General features: G+C 41.7%; 1 long non-coding RNA gene across 1 annotated transcript in view; it reads right to left on the bottom strand.

Annotated features, from left to right (window-relative positions):
- LOC115359032 (uncharacterized) overlaps positions 1–19771 on the bottom strand; it is a 396103-nt gene that overhangs the window by 329361 nt on the left and 46971 nt on the right. The window lies entirely within an intron of this gene.

Here is a 19771-nt window from a genome sequence, read left to right as displayed (position 1 = left end):
TTAAGGCATTATCTCAGTAGGTGAATTTTGCCTGCTCCATCCAAAGAATACATCCTCTTCGCTCTGGTTTTTGGAAATGGAAACATTTCTTAAGGGCTGAAAACATTTCTTTTACGCTTGCAGAATCAGAAAAAAAAAAAAAAAAGATTCTGGGACAAACTCAGTGGCAGGGCAACACAGGAATTGGTGAGGTCGCGCCTCAACAGGAAGGAGCGTGGGTTCAGCCCCCAGGGAGGCCGTACCGAAAGGTGGAAGTTACAAATTACTCTCATTACTGCGGTTGACTGGCTTTTTTGTGTATTTACACTGATTGAAGTTAACCATTTTACTTTCACTGCGGTGTGTTTTTACAATAACGGCACAAAAAAGGTTTCACAGTATTGTTTGCAATATCAGCTGTCCAGCCTTTTGTATTATTTAATGTCACTTACACACTTCATTTTCATGTGATATTTTAGAATCTGTATTTCTGTGCACTGTGTTTTTGATTAGTCTGCTCAGGCTTTAATGCACCAGGTTGTATTTTGAGCTCTGTTTATTCATTTTCAGTCAATTCCGCAGAGTGTGGCAATATGTCAGGAAATAAATTGTGTCAGTGGCCTTGCCGGTGCCCACAACTAGTTTTGACTGCCTCAGTGTTACGCTTCGCTCTATTTTAAATCATATCTGTTACAGAGGAGAACTTTTTCATGCTTTTCATAAGGACTGTATCAGAAACTAGACAATGATAACCTGAGGAGTCAATAGTACAACAATTAGCACAGAACAATTATTTTGTATTACTGTACATGCACTTGATTTATTATGTCTGTTTTGCTCTTTACAATGCAAAAAAAAGAACACATGTTGCAGTGTCCTCATTTTGTGCAAAGCAAGTTCTGCGTACACTGATGTCGAGCTACTTTTTACTTTTACTGAGGCAGAGTTTTACACCGGTGATTGCACTTGAGGAAAAACTGCAGCAAAATGACGGTCCTTCTACCTGAGTATGATATTTTAGTATGCTTCCCACTCCTGGTTATACCTCCCCGAATATCCTCGAGCCAGACACTTAACCTCTACCTGCTCCAAGATTGCTGCACTAGCTGGTTGATCCTACACCTCAGAGGGAGGAAAGATTTCCCCCTTGAGGGATGAATGAAGTATATCATGAAAAGAAAATTACTTTCAGGTCACTGCCCAACTATCAAGGGCGAAATGTAACACGTATGGTGGCTTTCAGGCCGTAAAATGAGATTGCTTTTGGCATCATGATGGTGTTTGTTCATAAGGTTTCTAAAAACTCTCTATCAAATATTATGAATGTGCATCAGAGGGCTGTAAAAGGATTTTGTAGAGGGCAAAATTTGCGAGGCTCTCATTCATCAAACCCCTGATTTGTCCCCACATCCTCCATTCCTCTGCCTGGACTCCAGACGCGCCCCACTGCTGAGAGAGCGAGAGACAGAGCTTCACCAGGATCACTTCTACTCAGCGTAGGTCCAACCAGATGGGTGTCTTCCGCTAGAAACGACCCCTCTGCCAGCCCAGACCTCCATACCATGACCGGATCCATATGGCGGGGACGGGGTGAACATCTGCAGATGAGAGAACGCTTTTTTATGTGAAGAGGAAACCAAGAGGCTTGATGTCGAACACTGGCAATGTGGGAAGCAGAAGGTGAAGCGAGTTTTGTTTTTCCTCTCGAATCCCAATTTCTGTGATGCTTACACTGGTGCACGTCCTCTGTTGATCTGGCAATGCGGGGAAAGACAGAGGGTTTAATGGAACAGTTCATCCCAAAAACAATAAAAAGTATTTCCCACTTAGCCCCAGTGCAGTCTATCCATCCAGATAGTTTTTGTGTGATTTGGTGAGCTTCCCATTCTGTCTCAATGATCCTCGTCTCCCAGCACTCCATTACAATGGGGCGTGCACCAGGGGTAAGTGTTTTGTTTTTGTTTTTTTTGGTGGGGGGGGTGCAAACTGGTCCTTTAAACTGTCGTGCATCATCATCACCATCATCACCGCCGACCTCAGTTCACTCTCTTTCATTTGTTTAATGGTTGCCGTGGCCACCAGGAGGTAAATTTAGGTCAGTCAGTCAATCACTTCGCACAATCAAACTTCATATCAACGCGGTAAAAAAAAAATCACTGCCTGCAAGTTCACATCTGCTCTTTATTGAGCTGGTGTCGAACTTATACAAGGAAGTTGAGCTGCATAGCTGTGAAGATTTAACTACGAATCTTCACATCTTGGCTGTGAATTTTCACACAACTCCCACAATCCTCCCCTTGTATTTAGAAAGAATGAGACATCATCACCAGTGAACGCGCCATGGGGCTGCACAGAAAATGCACCTTTATGTCCACAATAATTAGACTTGGACTGTTCTCTTAGAGAGTTCGCTTATTATGCCTGAAAGTAGTTTGCGTGTGTGCACATGCACGCAGGTGGGCGTGAGGTGGGAGTGTACGCGCATATGTGTGTAAATGTGTGTATATGTGCCTGTGGTAATTGTGGTTATAAGTGATAATATGTATGCAGTTTCAGTTTCAAAGGACAACTGGCAGAGAGCCACAGCTTTTCAGAACGCTTTTGTACGTAGTTGTTGTGTACTGGGTGTTTAAACCCTGGAAATCAGACATTTACTTTAATTTTGTGCTTCTCTTTACGATTAGAAATCATAAATCAAAGTCCACGTCCTGAAATCTAATGTAGAGCTGCAATGATCTAACAGGCCTGTGCCCATTAATCATTTGATAAGAAAAGGGCCTTCAAATTTTGCAGAGGTGAATTTCTACTTCGCTGAATATGATACAATTGTCCTTGCATAAGTAACGACAGGCCTCCCCCAGGATTAGCTAAAAATTATGCTTTTTGAGCTTCCATCAAAAGAGAGATTGAGCTCAGGCTGCACAAAAGTGTGATGAAATAATTATTACAACACACTGCTGTGTACTCGCATTGAAGTTAATATTCCCATTGATTGTGTTATGCAATGCTAAGTTTTTAACACTGATATCAGATTCTAACCAGAGCAAGAAACAGTTTGGATGAAAGCCATGTTGTCAAACACGAACCCCGCTGGTCTTTGCTTTACCTTTACAGCCGTAAGAAACGCAGAAAACGATTTAGTTTGATGCCTACGAGTCGATATGACATTGATCTCCTCTTTGAGGGAATGAATTCCTTTGCAAATGGCCTTGCCTAATCGTGGCAAGGCAGTAATGATGCTTCATTTCGGAGATGCCAGTTTATAGTTGGAGAGCTTCCTGCCGACTCTTCATTATGTGCTCTGTGTGTTTGGCTTATGAATGACTGATTATGTGAATGTAGAGCGCACCGTCACTGCCGCTGTCCTCTGGAGGATTGGTAGCCTTCTGCTCGAAGAGATGTGCGCCGTGTTTTATTGATGTGTTTCCCATAAAGCTGATGAAGAAGTCTCGAGCAGAGTCAGCGCTCCAACACGGCCCACCGCGCCCAGGCAGGAGCCGCGGGGGCTCACAGGCCTACGGGAGCGCTCGGGCTTCAGGCATGATCACTCACCACGTGAGCGAGCCTCACTCAGCCACAAGCGTCACTACACTGACATGATCAATACACAGATCCAGTTAACTAGTGCACCATATACTCCTGTGCCTGTCTGCTCAAACAAAAACAGAATCTCAGTGAAGTCAGAGCGATTTTTAACGCTGCCCCCCATCTGTCAGCTGAGATCAAATCTCCCAATAAAAGCACAATGATAAAGGATTTATTGAGCAGCAGCCTCGGTGCTCATAAAGTGGAACAGTAAATCTCAGTTGAAGAACTTTACCTCTTTTTTCCAACATGTCTGTGGGAGGACTTCTTTTTTTTTTTTTCTTTTACAGCTGCTGCATATTTTCTTCCTATTTGTGCCAAGAGCTAAACAGAAAAAGAAACCCTCATTTCAGACAATGCAATGCATCTTGGAATACTTGACATTAAATCCCACTCGTTGTGAATGGACCATATTGCTCACGATATTGCCCTCTCCGTTATTATCTGCAGCTCGTCAAGATGATACAAGATAATGAGGATCATTTTATAACCCCGATCCACTATCTGTGTGTATCTTTGTGTGTCTGTGTGTGTGTGTGTGTGTGTGTGTGTGTACAGAGGAGGAAAAAGAGGCTGTGTGCTCACAAATGTCTGTCTGTATGCATGCATGTGCTGCTTACTGAGTGAGTGTGTGTGTGTGTGTATTTTTGTACACGGGTTAGTGCTACATAATGACTGCTCTTAAGGATAGTGTTAACATGACCGGCGGTGTTGTAAATTATTGATGAACCCTGGCGCTTTGAGAGCCTTGTAAAGCAGCTTCACCTGGAGGTCAGAAACTCGGCTTGTGATATGTGTCACAGCTTGCCCTCAGGGCCCGCTCGCCACTTTCTGAGACAGTTTAGACAACATATTGCGATGATAAATACATTAAACACGCTTGCCGCAGGTTTTATTTAGTTTGGGGTGTTGTTCTGGATCAGAGGCAATGTTTAAATCAGCATGTTTCTGAGTGTGTTTTTCAGCCTCAAGAGTAAACACAGGATCGAAAAGATTATGTTGCCCGCTCATACAAATAAATCCTTGTTCTGCGGCGCTGCCTGTTGTTGTCATTCATCGCTTTACGGCGGCGTTAGTCTACTTCTGAATGCTCTGTCTTCTTTCCCTTAATGGGGTGCATTACTTTATCATTTAGGCTAATTACCAGTGAACAAATGGTTTCTCACCACCTGTCAGCTTGCAGTGTGTAATCATTCTTGACCTACTCACTGAACTCCACATTTTAAGTATGTGAACAGCATAATATTCCCCCTGCTTAATTATTAATAGGACTAAATTGCATGGGATGCACTATCCATTTAATCAACGCCCCTAATAACTGCAGTTGCACAGAGCCAAGTGAAGTCAGAGGAGAGGAGGAGAGGGAGGGAGTGAGGCCAGTGTGGGGTGAGGGGGTGAGCTGATACAAGCACACTTTGTGGCTAAGCACATGGGCTGTTACAAAAAAAAAAAAAAAAAAAAAAAATCTGCATTTTAAAATGAACACATGACCTGTGTGAAATGGAAAAGTGATGTTACCCTCAGAATACAGCCAGTAAGTAATTAAATTATTTCCGAGTAACAGTTAACTGTCGATTCAGAGGATTTTAATTCTGTATTTTTAATTCTGTCTGTAATTCATAGGAACAGGCTCAGAAACAGGAGATATGAGGTGGAGTTTTAATGTTGAAAATCCCTGATTGGCTAAATATATGACTCACACCAGGTAAAAACAGGGGGGAAAACGTGCTTTTTATTCCTGTTTGTGACTGCGTGCCATGTCACAGTTGATTTCAATTACTTATCTTTTCAACGCTTGCTTTTCTAGAGGCCTCCATTTAATCTCTGATCTTTGCAAAAGATCATATTCCCGGCAAAAATGAATTCCTGCTCTTCTTTGTACCTAAAGGTGGTTACATGAGACCAGTTAGATGGATGTATAGCACAATATCTGAATCTGAATGAGCATTTGAGTCACAGTGTCCTGCTCTGAGTGATTAGTGCTTTACTTGTTTGGAGACAAGGTTTGTTCCACTGACAGCCCCAGAGGACGGCCCCGTCCAACCAGCGGCTATTATTCACACTGCAAATCATGCGAGAGGCTGACAGGCTGGCACAGCTCCAAACGTGTGTTTCCATTTGGGAGCCATCCAAACAAAACCTTGAGTGCTCAGCCAAGCTCCTAATGAGTGATCCAGGGAACTGGGGGTAGGCGGACGTGAACTCATTCACTCAGTCGACCCCGGGCTTAAAGAGAATTTCCCCAGGAATCAAAATATCACAGTGGAGGAAAGGAATCCACTCCGAGGTTGAACTATTTCACTGAAATGTACTCTGTCACTTCAACAAGATTACTTAGCTGTGAAGAACACGGTTTTGAGGGCTTAACCTCTCCTTGTTTGAAGTATTGATGAGATAATGAAGTGCTGAAAGTGTCACTTTGAGCTCTTTTCCCTGTGTAGGAACCTTGTGCTGTCAGTGTACATTTGCACCACCACCTTTGTTGCTACTGCTCTTAGGACTGTCAAATGAAATGTTTAAAACACCCAAGATCTAGCAAATCTATCTCTTCCTCAGGGGCCCCGAACAAAACTGCTGTAGTGTTTTCTGCCTGTGATTAACCTGATGAATCATGGGCCGTTGATGTAATTCATTCCTACAGGAGACCTCCTAGTCATTCCCCAAGAGTGAATAATACAAGAGACTGCACATGTTATCTTTCGGGGGGGAGCCTCCATTGAATTGGTGCACCTTGTCATACATGACATACTGTATGAGCCAAGACAAAGGATAGAGCATGTGAGGGGGCAATGCACATAGATCCATACATTAGAGATGGCACAGGAATCCATACTTAGGTGCCGAGTCAATACCCAGTTTTGAAATTAATATCAACACTAGTGTTTTTACTATCAGTAGTATCAACGACACCTGATACCTCACTCACTGTGTAACTGAGTGTTTTTATTCTAATGCTGCCTTACCCTGTGTGATTCAGTTCGGAAACACTGAAAGCTGCAGACATGTACTCTAAATCAAAATGAGAGCACATGATCATACCATTTATATCATCATCATACTATTGTATTTGTTGTTGCAGCAGGACATAAGAACATGTTTTCTTATCTTCTTATGCAGTCTATGTTTAAACACTTGACACGCTTAATGTCTCTCTTTACTTGTTAATGTGAATACAAAGTTTTTAAATAAGTGAGTGCTGAATGGAATTTCTTTTCTGGTGTGGTGTCAAATCAGATATTGAGAAAAATTTTATTTCACTGGTGTTGGTATTTCCTCAATTCTGTTACTGTGACAGCCCTGGAGTGGATGGTTAACAGTTTCATACATGAAAGGGAGGATCAGAGTATGCCATGGTTCACACTCCAACCTATAACACCTGATGTCTGGAGGACTGTGCACTGATGACATAATCAATCATTTCCATAGGGGTTTACATGTATTTCACTTTTCATTGCCTGTGAAGTGGTACAAAACAGCTTGAGGTTTATCCATGTGTATGAACAGTGATCCTAGATAGTGATTTGGAGTCCTCTGATCTTCATAGAAGTGATGATGAACATACAGCGATGCCACAGCTGTTGCCTCAGCTCCTGCAGCTGCAGCGCTGCTAGCAGGGACTGATAATGAAGAAGATGCAAGGGAAGAGGAGGAGGATTAGAGGTCTGAGGGGGAGGAAGTGAAGGAAGGCGCTTCAGCATTGACATTTAATTCACAAGTGAGTGGCTGTTATGCACTAGTGTGATTGAAAAGTGCCGTAGCCCTTGCCTGATTATTTTCCTCAGCTTAGTGTAGCAGTCAAAACCCCTCTGCTCTGCAGCAGGCAGCATAATGAGATGTTGAGAGCAGATAGAGCGCAGTATGTATGAGCCCCTGTCTTATTTCAGGCTCCGGTGAGGATGGTTGTCTGGATTTGGGAGTGGGGGCGGCAGGATATGGGGACATATGGGATGTTACGATCCTGTCGAAGATGTCAGTACCTACATGGATTGTGAACGGTGCCAACCGACGGTGCCCTGCTGCCAACTGGCACGACTGGCGCTGCATATTGAGCGGCTCTCCTGCAGCGCCCACAGAGCATCGTAGGCCCTTCAGAGTCAGCGAGCCAGTGAATCATTTATGTTCCTGCTCTAACCTGCCAGCGCTTGTATGACACACTGTTTCGATGTACTGTAATAATAATAAAAAAAACTTTATTTATAGGGCACTTTTCGTATAAGAGATGCAGCTCAAAGTGCTGTACATAAAAAGTAAAAAAAAAAAATAACTAAATTAAAATAAAACACATTAAAACAAGGGCAAATAGTGAGACAAATTAAATTAGACAATAAAAAGACAGTAGGTGATAAAATGTTTAAGACAAAGCAAAAATAGAAACCAAAATATAAAAGTTTTCAGCTGTTAAAAATAAAAAGCCACATCTCATATAGCTCTTGGGAGTGTATTTCATATATTTGGAGCTTGGTTTAAAAAAGCTGCGCTGTCAGTTTTCTGCGTATAACAGTGTATATTTAAAAACTGGGCAGTAGAAGATCTAAGAACTTGTGAAAGATTGTAAAAACAACAGTGTCTGCGGTGTAAGCCGTTCCCAAACCATTAAGAGCTTTAAAAACAAGTTAAAAAAAAAAAAAACTATTCTAAAACCAGGGTAAAATGCTTTCTTTGTTTTAGTTGAAAGTCAAGCAGCACAGTTCTGATTAAGTTGAAAATTTTCTAATGACTGCTTCAGAAAACCAATAAAAAAAGCTGTGCGATAATCTAATCTATCTGAAATAGCATAAATAAGATTTTCAGCATCATTATGAGATAGGAACGGCCATACTTTGGTGATGTTTCTTCAGTGGTAAAGAGCTGTTTCAGTCACCATTGTCATATGTGACATTAAATTTTACATAAAGGCCGCATTTATAGTGAAAAAAGGAGTGGGCCAAGACAGCTTCCCTGAGCAACCCCGAAGGGCAAATCACATTTTCCTGACACATGATCTCCAGTAGTAACAAAATATTTCCTCTCTGAGTTGTAAGATCAGAACCAGTTTACAACAGCTCCAGAGAGCCCAACCCAGTTCTCAAGGATACAACAGCCAATTCTGTCAAATGCAGCACTTAGATCCAAACCAATCAGAACCAATCAGAGACCTTATTAGCATCAGCACTAATTCTGAGGTCACTGACAACTTTAATAAGGGATGCGGCATCTGTGAAACCTGATTGAAACATTTCAAAAACAGAACTATTGATTTGGTTAAAAACAATTTTTGCAAGGACCTTGCTTAAAAAAGAAAAAAATGAAATAGGTCTATAATTACTTAATACTTCATGGGTGAAGGGTTTTACAGCAGCGGTTTGGAAGGCATCAACTCCAGCTTCAAATGATGTGTCAGTAATATCCCTGATGGAGTTAAACACACAGTGACAACAATGCTTAAAAAGTGTTCTGGGGACAGGGTCGGGACATCAGGTAGAGGATTTATTCTCTGGTGCAATCTTGCAGAGCTGAGGGTCTGAAACTGTGACTTCTGACATACTTCTGACATGACTGCCCTTTTTTAGGTTGACTATCATAGTTTTGAGCATTAGTAACACACACATATGATTGGTGAAGTTGCAAATTCCTCACATTTTCAGGAGATGCTTGACTGAGAACGTCACACACTGGGCCAGGATTCAACGGTTGATTTACAGTTGTGAACAGTGTTCAGTTATCACCCTGGAGAAATAGGATCTTCTTGGAGAGCGTGTAGCAGAGGTGAAAAAAAAAAAAAAAAAAAAAAAAATAAGCTTTTTTATCTTTGTATATATTGTAGTGGACTACTACTGCAAATTTCTGCCATTTTCTCCCAGCTGTTCTACATGATCTTTTGAATTCATGGACAGAGCTTGTTATCTAAGGTGATGGTTTACTGTGAGATCTTTTTGTGCTTCTTTAATGGGGCCAATATTTTGGATTTTAATGAAGTTGTTATTAAATATATCAACCATTTAATTTAACGGGCCATTTATACCAGGTAGGTAAGAGTGTCTTGCCAACTTAAGTTGTGCTGCAGAGTCTGCAAAATGTTTTCAAACCATAACCTTTTTTGTGCCTTTTGTTACTGGCAAATATGCATTAAAAAATCAGTCACCGAGACAATTACAATGCCACAGCCTTTTGACATCACCGGGTCAAGGGTATTACCTTGACGATGTGCAGGTTCATTAATATACTGAGTGAGATCAAAGTTGTCTAGCAGGGCTTTGAATTCAGTGGAATTTGAGAGATCATTTACTTGGATGTTGAAATCACCAGTAATGACGGTCCCATCACAGGTCAACACAATGGGAGATAAAATTATAATAAATTGTGTACCACAAATTTTGAACATAAGTATGTCAAAGCTTGAGAAGTTGTTAACAGACAGAAGATTGCATTTAAAGTGTTTTTATTTTATTTTTTTTTTAATAAATAGCAGCAAGACCAAAAACTTGGCTACATGGCCTTTGCAAAGGAAAACTATCATATTCAGAGGGGCATAATTCATATTTATTCATTTTATTCATTTTAGCCAGTCTCCACTGAGACCATAAACTCAAGGTGCCCAGAAGTAATAAAATAATATAGAATAAAAATTGAATTAGAAAGACACCTTGCATTAAAAAGAGACATCCTAAACAAAGGGATGCAACAAGGGAGGTGGATTTTAAGAGTGAAAAGGTTATTCCAGTTAACACCATTGTTAATGAATGGTAAGCTGGCTGTTATAATTGCCTGAATGGGGATTTGAGTGTAAGACAAATACAGACACACATAAGAAATGCTGTAGCTCCGCTCTGCTTGCTGTCTTGGTTGCAGCAGGCATGAATTGCATGTTTACACATACCGCCAATCCCCCTTCCACCTCCTCTTCCTCCCTTCCCCCCCTCCTCCTCGTCTTCCTCCCCTGCCAGCACCACCTCCTCAGCCAGACTGATGTTTTCACAGTCTGATTGAGATGCAGGGGGACTCACAGGCGGTGGAAAAAAAGAAAAAAAAAAGATCATCCCACTCTCTCTACATCACCTCGCCACACCTCACCACGTCGCCCCAGCCAGCCAAGACAGAATGAAGTGAAGGGGGTGTCTGTTGGCTTAAAGATAGAAATTGCCTGTGCTCCTCTCATATATTTCATCAGCGTTGGAACTTACCTTCATTCTTGGGAATTAATGGCCAGGATTTCTATGAATGTGAAAGCAGGCTGCTGTGCTGTTATGCGCTGCGTGCTGCCGTGGAAACAGGGAGACAGCACGAAGCTCCAGACAGACCCCTAAAAAATTCACAAAATATTCCTGTAATTTTCCAATAGGGACTTACATTGGGTTGCTTCAACTCAACAGTGAGTGTGTGGTGACCTTATTGCTTTTAAAGTTTTCTCTTTTCTCTTAAGGTATCAGTCAAGCTATATTCACACAGTGGCTAGAAGTGACCGAATTCTGATTTTTTTTTTTTTTTTTTTTTTTTGGTCAGATCTGATTTTTTTGTTTTGACTGTTCACATTCATTTCTGTATATGACCAGCATCCGAGGACAGATCTGACCCGGCATGCACACATTCGCAAAGGCATGCTGCTGAACAACAAAAAATGTCATTGGCACAAGTCCATCATCACAATGAATAAAACAGGCATTCATTTCTTGAATTGTTTGCTGTGGTAACAGCGGTGTTGTGGCAGTGTGTCAGCTGCTCAGGCTGAGGGCAAGAAGGCAGAATAGGGCTTGGATTGAAGCATCCTCCGCTATATATCTATTTAATTCTGTAACCTCCTGTCTCCCTGTCGTTACTGCTGCAATCCTCCATTTTTGGTTTTGTCCGGCATTGCTGACAGTCAGTGAATGATGACATTCTGACAGTGATGTGAGTGTGCTCAGTGTAAAAAAAAAAAAAAAAACACATTTTCTGATCTGAGTGTTCACAAAGTCGTCCCTTCACCAGGAATCAGTTACATAGAATTTGATTTAGGACCACAAAATGTCATGGTTCGAGTTATGTGGGAGCCAGTGGGAGCTGAGCTGCCATAAGGAAGGATTTGAGCTCCCATGCAGGCAGTAAAGTCATACATCTTACACTACCAACAACCATTTTTCAATGTAATGAGAATTATTACGTTATGCGCACTAAAACGTAAATTATTCTCTCGTGAATGACAGACAGTATGACTGCACTTTGCCACCAAGCCACCAGGTGTGCTGTAGAGTAACTACTCACCATGCATTTTGAGAGCCTGTGAGCCCCAAACATTTGAACCAATTTGAAACAAGAAACCACTATATGTGTCAGCCAACATTTTCTTTATAATATATTGAATAAAAAAAAAAAAAAAACGAAGAAAAAAAAAAGACGCTGCTACTGACAGGGCCTACGTGCCTGGCTAGGTTTTTTTTTTTCCACATAGACACAAAAAACAGCTTTAGATAATTGGATTTCACCTGCTTGCATGACAGCTAGCACTAACTTTAATATGGAGATTATCACTTACCTGTTGTTTCAGAACCATGGACAGTGCTGTTCGTTGGGTGTAGTCAGTCACTTCATTGTGGCGCCGGTCCTTTTTTGGGCATAAATCAGGCTCTTGAAGCTTTGCTGTTTCAATATCGCAAACTTCTCAGGCAATCTACTCGATACAACTGTTGCAAAGAGTGGGCTGCTCAGTTTTATTGGTGTGTCTTTCTGTGTTGGGTGATCACATTATGTCTCTCCACTTCCAAATAACTGAGTCGTGACAGCTCAGTATAATTATAGTATAATGGTAGTATAATGGATGGAAACTAAATTATATTAAATTAAAAACATCAGTGGACAGACTCAAGTGTTTTGGCTTTTTTTTTTTTTAATATAAAATAAAAGTTAATGTTTACAAAGGGAATTTAGAAATACTCATGTTAATAATCCTGTAATTTTGAATTGTGTGTGTGTGTGTGTGTGTGTGTGAAAATGCTGGATCACGTAATGAGAAGTACAGTTTCTCACTTGCACATTTTCACTTTCTTATTTATTGATCTTCACCCCTAACATTAGCTATTTTAGAGATCCCCGCAAAACTTACATTACAAATATGGTTATTATAGCTAGCTAAGTTATAAAGCAGGTTCACTGATATCCCGATAATGTTCCCCTTGGTGCATATCATGTGTTTGTGGTACACAAACATGTGTATGTTACAGTGACCTTATCTTACTCAATGGTATTTTTTGATCACCTGTGGTATTACTATGAGATTTTCTTTTGTATCATTTGAGCTTTGGTAGCTAAATGATATATTAAAGTTTTGCTGCTGTGCTCCAGTTCAGTTTGAGCTCAGGTCCATAACAAAAGTCCCTCTGGCCTGATTAAAAAAAAAAAAAAATCATCTGGGGCACTGTTATATTGTATTGTATGATATTCCATGTGTTCTGTTCTATTTTGTTGTATGGTTATCTCTTGCGTATTTATTTGCTGCTGCAGCGACCCAGTTTCCCCACAGAGATCATCCATTGATTCATCCATCCATTTTCTTGCCGGTACATTCAGGTCAGGACCATGGTGGCAACAGGGCAAGTGGAGCAGCCCAGATGCCTTTTATTCTTGAAACTTGCTCCAACTTTCTCTTCCTAGGCCTGCTGGGAGATGCAATCCCTCCAGCCGTGACCTAAGTCACCCCCAAGGTCTCCTCCAAGTTCGATATTCCCAGTATGCCTTCAAAGGGAATCACCCTGAGGGCATTTCTACCAGGTGCCCAAACCACCTCAACTGACTCCTGCTCATGTGGAGGGGTAGCGGGTCAACTCCGACGCCCTCCCAAATTGCTGAGCTCCTCGCCCTGTCAGAGAGAGAGAGAAGAGCCACCCTGTGGAGAAACTTCATTTCAGCCGCTTTTGTTTCCACAATCTCGTTCTTTCGGTCACTACCTAAAGCTTGTGATCACAGCAGAGGGTCAGAAAAAAGATCAACAGCAAATCAAGAGCTTTGCCTTGTGGGAGTGCTTTCTGTTTACTCTGCCTCAATCTTATACTGTGCAAAATCTGCAAACTGGGTCCACCTAACCAGAAGGTCATCTCGCAATCCCTGAATTCCTCCGCTTGAAGCAGATGCCCCCCCTTCCCTGGATGGGACTGGCAACCTTTGACCAGTCCCATCTGACCACCAAGACTTGGAAATTTGGAGGTTTTGATTGTTGTCCCAGCTGCATCACATTCAGCTGCAAACCATTTTAATGTACACTGGAGCTCACAGTCCAGTGGAGCTGAGAGGACATCATCTGCAGACAGAGCTGCCACCCTGATGTCACTGAGCTGAACACGCTCCACACCTCAGCTGCACATTGATAACCTGTCCATAAATTTTGCAAAGAGAAAAGGGGACAAGGCACACTCTTGTCAGAATCCAACACCTACCTTGAATGAACTCATCTTAATGGCACGGAAACAAATGCAGCTCTGACTCTGACTAAGGATTAACAAACTCCCATGACCCCTCCATTATATGAAAGGATAAAAAGCTGGTCTGCTGTTTCACAACTAGGACAAAATCAGCATTGTTCCTCCTAAATTTGAGGCTGGAACATCGTTCTTCTTTCGAGTACCTTGGCAAGGGATTTTCTCAGGGAGGCTGAGCTGTGCGGTGCGGTGGTAGTTGGAACAAACCCTCCTTAAAGAAAAGGGGACCCATGGGGATCGTTTAAGTTTAAGCTTATGTTACCATTAGTAGACAGGGGTCCAAGAAAAGGATTCTTGTCTTAAACTGACACACTACCAAGGCCTCTGTCGGTCCGCTGGGATAGAGGCAAGAAAAACGAGAGTATAAATTAAATCCTTTCTTCCAGCATTATAAATTTCCCTCAGTTTTATTGGTGTGTCTTTCTGTGTTGGGTGATCACATTATGTCTCTCCATTTCCAATAACTGAGTCGTGACAGCTCAGTATAATTATAGTATAATGGATGGAAACTAAATTATATTCAATTAAAACCATCAGTGGACAGACTCAAGTGTTTTGGCTTTTTTTTTATAAAGTAAAAGTTAATGTTTACAAAGGGAATTTATTAACATGAGTATTTCTACTCATGTTAATAATCCTGTAATTTTGAATTGTGTGTGTGTGTGTGTGTGTTTGTGTGTGTGCGGGTGTGTGCACGCGTGCACGTGCATTTCATTTTTGGCCATTACTAAAGAGATAAACTTATGCATACCCACACAGAAAACCTGGCAGATGGGGAGTTTTCCTTGAACGTTAACTTGTTGGCAGATCTTTACAGATCAGGCTTCCAAGGAGGACAGACGCAAAGACAGCTCAATCAGTCAAATACCATGCATCTATTTCACTGCCAGCCAATCTGAATCCAAGCTCTTTCTCGTCTGCACAGCAGGAGAGCTGGAAGCACATTTGCTTGTGTTTAGTGTGCAAGCAGAGCCAGACTGTCCATGCAGTATCAGTATCAAGCAAATCAAAAAAAGGTAGGACTTGCAGTCATAACTTTCAGAATAAGCCCCTTATTGACGGACACATGTTTAAATGTTTGTAATACAAAGTATCAAAGTGGAATTAAAGACGGCATTTAAAATGTTAATCTTCAAGGCATTTGGTGGTCCAGCTCCACCAGTCTCCAGTCTCTGATCTTTTAAAGCAATTTGTTTTTTTTTTCTTCTAAAATAATTATCAGGAGAGAGTAAATGCACTTGTCCCCTCTGCTGTTTCCCCACTCGATTGTTTCATGTCTGAAATACCAACCATTTGATCATTCAGTCATCTGGTTTAACCATATGGCAGTAACAACAGATGAACATATTGTCGTGAAAGCTGCACATTTCATTGTGTAAACTGGACTATATTATAAGCAGTTTTGGCTGTAAATGCCTGAAGAATTGGGGGAAAAGTCTTCCAGGCCTGGTATTTTTTCTGCTCAGGTAATCTCACCTCAGTGAACTCGAGAAAGAAACCAAACTTAGGGCTGATCTCCTTAATGAGCTCAACATAACTCCTCTGCTTGTTTTAAGCATGATGCACATATACATAAACACATATATACTGATATATGATATATACTATACAAGTATTTGTCAACAGGTTAGCCACTAATAGTCCACTTTTTTAGAAAACATGTATTTCATACTAGTATAAAAGCCAATTCTGCATTCAAATTAAGCAAACTCCACATTGCTGGCAGTATTTAAAGCAACCTCCTCCTCCCCCACAGATTAGTGTCGAATAATAAAAACTTGTTTTTTATAGTCTGTGATAAAAACAAAGACAGAAAAAAAATGCCCATTATGGAAGAATGGGAAGTCATTTACTTTTTATGGTCCAACTGTGCCATCTTGTGGTTAAAGCATTAGAAAAAGATGAGTTTCCTGTGAACTCCAGAGCCGCCTCTGAGCCGTAAAACTGGTTTAATCTCTGCATAAATCAGTGGTGCTACCTGGCTATTCCCTGAGTGCTGGAACCTGCTGTGACAGCGGCCCTGGTCCCAGTCAATTACGCCATTGATTGAGTTGTCAGGGGCCGAGGGGAGTGGTGATATGATGTGATCAGTGGTGACACCCAGTGGCAATGTGTCGCTCCTGGTAGTTGCAGCTCCATCCAGCTCATTTGGCCCTCACATCTCCCTTCACTTAATCAGATATGACAAGCTCCCCGGGCCTCCACTTACAAAACAATCACAGGCGACTCCCCGACCCGTCGCACCCGAGCCCGTTGCCCTGTTGAATGCCGGCCATTAAGGGGATGATGTGTGCCTCTTTGCTCATTTGAGCTCTCCACTTAATTGTAAACACATTATTCTCAAGACAGCGTTGGAAACACAGCAGATGTCTAATTGGCGTGTTAATTATCATTATGCGCCACTTATGAGTCTGTCGACAGCACCCTGGCACTAAACTGGAGCTGCTGTCAGATGGCGCAGAGTTTTTCACCACCATTTTAGAGACTCCCCAAACTCACTGATTAGATCCATGCCTCATCATCAAACAGTAATATCAAACAGACTGTGAATATTTTAGCAACTCCAGAAAAAAAAAAAACAACTCTGTCAAAGTGCCACTGGTTATAAAAATGATTCCTCAAGCCTGTCTTTATGTAACGGAGCAGGTTATTAGGAGTTGTCTCTCCGTTTCAGCAGCAGCTGCAGGGCCCGACAGCTCCTGCTTTGAGTCACCAGTGAAGGCTCGGTGCTTTAATCTTGGGCCGAGCCTGTTGTTTTCAGGGGGACTGTCGAGGATCAGGCCGTGCAAGCTTCTGTCTGTAGCAGGCTCTTCATGGACTCCTGCCACGCTGCCTTTCCCTGCTTTACCAGTAGAGGAAGCACATCACATCTCACTGCCTCTGTGATACCGATGCTGCATTCCAGAGATGTCAAAAGATCTGAAATTCCAGCTTCCTAATGACAAAAAATGTTTGTAACACTCTCTCCAAGCAGGACACTCGAGAAATATTCTCATTCCTCACAAAATGCAAGTATCTGATCTCGAATAAGCATGACAGCATACACTGTACACCTAAATACACAGTACTGTCTCAAATACATTTACAATCTTCAGAATACACTTAAGACTTCAAGATTTGTGTTTCTTTATGGAGTGTTTTAAAAGCAAACCAGGTTTTTAAAAGCTAGACATAAAATTCAAAAAGTGCATGTAAACAGATCAGACCAAGTGTGTCTTCAGGAAATATGACAAAAGGAACTGAATTACAGTTTTTTTTTTGTTTTTTGTTTTTTAAATAAATCGTATCCCTCCTGGTCTGTTACTAGACTAAAAAGAAGCTCTGTGCTGCTTGCTTTCTTAAATCAAACAACAGACAAAAGTATTACTTTTATTACAGGATCCATCTATTTATTACTCCTGACCAAAAGAACTTGAATGAGTGACATCACATTTACCTCTCAGAAGGAGAAATTCAGTATACTAATACTAATATTCCTACTACTAATAATAACTTTACTTATATAGCACTTTCAAAACAGCAAGCACAAAGTCCTTCACAAAATGTCAGATTAAGCAAAAACTCAAAGAAGGAAAAGAATCATTACAAGGTTATAATGGATACATAAAGGTCCAAGACAGTAAAATTACTATAAAACAATGTTAAAACAACAATTAGCAAAATGGAGACCGAAGATTCTGCTAACAAAAAAAAAAAGGCTTGTGTGTAAACATACGTTTTTAGCAGAGATTTAAAGGATGACATGGAAGTTATAAGCCTCAGTTCTTCTGGCAGGGCATGCTAAAGGCGGGGAGCCCTGGCAGGAGGGGCGCAGTCACCTCTGGTCACCGGGGTTGGACCAGCCAGGAGGCTCCTGCCAGAGGACCTCAGGCCGCGGTCCAGCTCTTGGGCTAAAAGGTCTGTGATGTGGCTAGGGACCAGACGCTATTATGCTTCAAAAGTAATCCATAAAATTTCAAAATCGACCCTAAATTTGAGCAGTTGCCAGTGACGGGACACTAATATGGACGTGATATGGTCCTGTTTCCTTGAGTGGGCCAAGAGCCTTGCACTGTATTCTGCACTAGTTGGAGCCGTGAAACACAGCTGTGGCTTCGACAGGAAAAGATGGAACTGCAGTAATCCAAACGGGATGAAAGAAAAGTGGGGATGACTCTCTTCAAATCAATGGGGGAAAGACAATACCTTATTTTAGAGGTGTTTTTCTGCTGAGGGAAGCAGGATTCAGTAACTCTCTTCACCCGAGCATCAGAACAGAAGTCTGAATTGAATTATACTGCACATTTCTAGCTACAGGCTTTATACTGGCTGACAGAATATCAAGGTTATTAAGAATTACACTGATGAACATGGGGGAACCAAATACAGATATTTCAGGAGTGGTCCATCTGTCTCTCCTCTTTCTCTCTCTTTCCCTCCCTCTCTCTCTCTATCTCAGTATTTCTAAGAGACGATGCTGTTAACTTTCTTGACATTCTCAGTGTTGGAGGCGCTCACTGAATTTCACACTCAGTATTACATTACTATTTTCAAATCTGTGAACACATTACACACGTCATTGCCTTTCCCGAAGGAGTAACTGAGGAATGACTGAGACTTAGATTTCATGAATTAAATGTATTGAATTTTAAATGTGGGCTTTCAAAAACCCATATGTCATGCTGCAGGTTATATAATTTTTGCCCCACCATAAAATAGTATGTCTAAGTTTAGCACATGCAGCACTCGGCAGTCACTCAGACGGGTATCTCCTCCTTTTAACAGAGCGATATTTATAGGAGATCCATCTGAATAATTGATCTGAAAGTTGAAGTAGCTGGCTCCTGCGTCACGAGGGCACAAAGAAAAGCCTGATCGCTGCGTGGATGGAGTCAGTGGAGCAGAAGTTTCTGACAAAGACGGAGGAGTGAGTGCAGCACTCCGCTCTGCTCTTCACTCCTGAGATGACAGCTATTTGGAGCTTGTGCTTGGCCTCTTTCATCCTTCATTATTCCCCCCACTACGCGCTAAACTGAGATCACAATTGCGGTGCTGGAACATATTTGCATTTAGCTACATCCTTGCACGCATTTGAACTTTGACGCGTTGTCAGCTGCGTTGTTTCTTGTTATCAATTTGCACACATTTGCACATATTATGGAGCTGTAGGGGGAATTCTCGGTGATTCAAACATTTACAAAGCCAAAAACCCAAACACGCAGTGTATATTCCCATGGCAGTGCAACCAGAAAACCCTTATCTGTTTCATGTTGACTTTCCTCGCCCCGCCGCTGTGGCTAACTCATCACAAGTGCACCGCACAGACTCCCAGTGCTTTCAGCAACTTAACACTGAAACCTTCCTCGCCTCCTTCAGTTTGGGCTAACACTCTCCCCTTCATCTTTAGTGAACATAAGCATCAAGGTCATGTAATTGGTTGGCAGAGCGCTATCATCATGCGGAGCAAGAAATTGAAAAGTCATAAAAATGTCACATGAATATTCAGCTGGCTCTCCGCTGCCTGAGACGGACAACAACAGCTGTGCCCTTACATCTTCATCTTCATCCTTCCACATCATTCTAATTACGAGGATATGTTAATTGGGCATCTGTTGCCTGGAGTCAAATCCGTCTTCTCTCTCTCTCTCTCTCTCTCTCTCTCTCTCTCTCTCTCTCTCTCTCTCTCTCTCTCTGTCAGCTCTGTGCTCATCCCTGGTTTCTTCTTCTCTGACTGGTTGAGCTGCTTCTGAGGTAGAGGACTGCTGTGCGAGCGTGCACCTCTGGCATTAAAAATGTGCACACAT

This window comes from Myripristis murdjan, chromosome 5 (genome assembly GCF_902150065.1).
Source record: "Myripristis murdjan chromosome 5, fMyrMur1.1, whole genome shotgun sequence".
In the NCBI taxonomy this organism is placed as follows: domain Eukaryota; kingdom Metazoa; phylum Chordata; class Actinopteri; order Holocentriformes; family Holocentridae; genus Myripristis; species Myripristis murdjan.
This window is presented reverse-complemented; position numbering and strand designations above follow the sequence as displayed.